This window comes from Chrysochloris asiatica, unplaced genomic scaffold, assembly GCF_000296735.1.
Source record: "Chrysochloris asiatica unplaced genomic scaffold, ChrAsi1.0 scaffold00035, whole genome shotgun sequence".
Lineage (NCBI taxonomy): Eukaryota > Metazoa > Chordata > Mammalia > Afrosoricida > Chrysochloridae > Chrysochloris > Chrysochloris asiatica.
In genome coordinates this window covers 11,060,633-11,062,963 of record NW_006408553.1, presented here as the reverse complement: position 1 = coordinate 11,062,963, position 2,331 = coordinate 11,060,633, and the positions used below count along the sequence as shown (strand labels likewise).

General features: G+C 37.3%; 1 protein-coding gene across 1 annotated transcript in view; it reads left to right on the top strand.

The window, feature by feature from the left end:
* The window catches only part of LOC102832847 (disintegrin and metalloproteinase domain-containing protein 18-like), a 197,331-nt gene that overhangs the window by 115,946 nt on the left and 79,054 nt on the right, over positions 1-2,331 (top strand). The gene's annotated exons all lie outside the window — the stretch shown is intronic.

Genomic DNA, 2,331 nt, shown 5'->3' with positions numbered 1-2,331 from the left:
TTGGTGAGCAGCTTGCTTGTTTTTGAATAGTTTTCTAATTTTTAGGAGGTCCTAGTCATTTATGTTGTCTTCTGCTTGTGCAGTGTTTGATAGTGTATGTATGCCATTTATTGTTGTTGTTGTTAAGTACCATTGAGTCAATACCAACTCATAGCGACCCTGTATAGAGTTTCTGAGGAACAGCTGGTGAGTTTGAACTGCCGACCTTGCAGTTAAAAGCAGCGTTGCAGTCCAACCCATTATTCTACTGTGTCACCTTAATGCATTGGGTTAATGGGCTGGACCTTGCAGTCTAGCACATTAACCAAATGTCATTTATTTGTTGTTGTTTTTAAGTGCCATTGAGTCGATTCTGACCCATATGACCCTATATAGGGTTTCCAAGGAGCAGCTGGTGAGCTTGAACTGCCAACCTTGCAGTTCAAACGGCTTTGCTGTCTGGTGCATTAACCCACAATGCCACACCAGGATCCCCCCATTTATTAAAATCCCCTACATTTTTTCATTGATAATCTATATGGTTCTAGGTTTTACATTGAGGACTTTAATCCATGCTGAGTTTACTTTGTATATGGTGTGAGGTATGGATCTTATTTCATTCTTCTTCAAATTGATTTCCCAAAGACTATCTCTTTCCCCATCTAATGTGTTTTGGCCCTTTGTCAAATATCTGCTGATTTTATGTGGATGAATTTACTTCTGGGTTCTCAATTCTGTTCCATTGAATCTTTCATTGTACTAATACTTAGCTGTTTTGACCGCTGTGGCTAGGTAGTAAATTTTGAGTTCAGGAAGTGAGAGATCTCCAACTTTGTTCTTTGCTTATCTGAGGTCTCTTTCCTTTGTATATAAAGTCTATAATCATTTTTTTCCTGCTCTTTCAAGAATGAAGTTTGAATCTGGTTTGTTGTTGTTGTTAAGTGCCGTCGAGTAGATTCCAACCCATAGTGACCCTGTATAGGGTTTCCAAGGAGCAGCTGGTGAGCTTGATCCACCAACCATGCAGTTCAAATGACTTTGCAGTGTGATGCATTAGACCACAGTGCCACACCAGGACTTGGGATTGCATTGTATCTACAGATTGGCATTTTTACAATGGTAAGCCTTCCTGAATGGTTTATTCTTCCATTTTTGTATATCTCTTTTGGTTTCTTGTAGTAGTGTTTTGTAATTGTCTTTGTATAGGTCTTTTGTTTGGTTGGTTAGATTGATTCCTAAGTATTTAATCATTTGGGTGGCAATTGTAAATGGTATTGTTCTCCTAATTTCCTTTTCAGAGCTGTCTCTATTAGTATAGAGGTATCCAACAGGAGCCCTGGTAGCGTAGTGGTTACAAATAGGGCTGCTAACATCAAGGCCAGCAGCTCGAAACTGCCAGCTGTTCCATGGGAGAAGGATGAGGCTTTTTGCTCCTGTAACCTCAGAAACCCTGTGCGGGGTCACTATGAGTTGGAACCAACTCCACGGCAGTTAACAACAACAACAACTTTGTTGAATCTTTCAATGAGTTTCAGTTGTTTTCTTGCTGAGCCTTTGGGGATTTTCATGTGCATGATCATATCATCTGCAAATAGAGTCTTTTACTTCTTCTTTGCCTATTTGGATGCCTTTAATTTCCCTATTTTGCCTTATAGCTCTGGCTAACATTTCCAACACAATGCTGAATGGGAGTGGTGATAAAGGGCTTACTTGCCTAGTTCCTATTTGTAAAGAGAATGCTTTTTGTGTCGCTCCATTGGGAGTAATTTTGAGGGTTGGATTTGTAAATAAGATCTTGAATATGTGGAGGCATTTCCCTTCAATTTTCACTTAGTTGTGTTCTATCAAAAATTCATGTTGGATTTTGTCAAATGCCTTTCTGCATCAATCAATATGATCATGTGATTCTTTTCTTTCTTTTTAAAATTAATATGCTGAGTTGATTAAAAAAAAAATTGAACCATCCTTGCATCCATGTAATGAATTACACTTGGCCATAGTCTATTCATTATATTTTTGTATATGTTGCTAGATATTTTTGGTTAGGAACTTGTTGAAATGTTTTGCATCTATATTCATGAGGGATATTGGTCTATAGTTTTTTTCTTTCGTGATGTCCTTAACTGGTTTTGGTATGAGAGTTATGATCAATTCAAAAATTTATTTATGAGTCTTCCATCCTTTCTATATTCTGGCATCATCTCTTCTCTGAATGTTTGAGTAAAAATGGTGTCATTTCTTGTTTGAATGCTTGGTAAAATTCACGAGTAAAAAGTCTTAACCTGGACTTTTATTTTTTGTAGTTTTAATGACTTGATCAACATCTTTTGTTATAGTTCTGTTCAACTTTTC